At 29.5% G+C, this 251-nt stretch overlaps 1 protein-coding gene across 1 annotated transcript in view; it reads left to right on the forward strand.

Moving 5' to 3' along the window:
• The window catches only part of LOC119585819 (DNA damage-binding protein 1-like), a 22,933-nt gene that overhangs the window by 14,556 nt on the left and 8,126 nt on the right, over nucleotides 1–251 (forward strand). The gene's annotated exons all lie outside the window — the stretch shown is intronic.

Below are 251 nucleotides of genomic sequence, written 5' to 3' on the forward strand. Positions count from 1 at the left end.
CCATCTCCATCTTTTTACTGTACAAATCTTACAAGCTACAAATTGATTAGTGCACAGCTTTATGGCCACCCTAAAAATATTGAGTTAGGATTATATATAACACTATAATGCATTCAGATATAACAATGTAAAGCCAGTTGTTGAATAAATAATTTTCAAAAAGGTCTAAGCAAACTTTGTCTTGTGTATTATTATATTTGAAATTAAATGCATAAGAAAGCATATGAAAAAGTAGACATTCCCCCTCTTCT

Source organism: Penaeus monodon, chromosome 20 (assembly GCF_015228065.2).
Source record: "Penaeus monodon isolate SGIC_2016 chromosome 20, NSTDA_Pmon_1, whole genome shotgun sequence".
Taxonomy (NCBI): Eukaryota; Metazoa; Arthropoda; class Malacostraca; order Decapoda; family Penaeidae; genus Penaeus; species Penaeus monodon.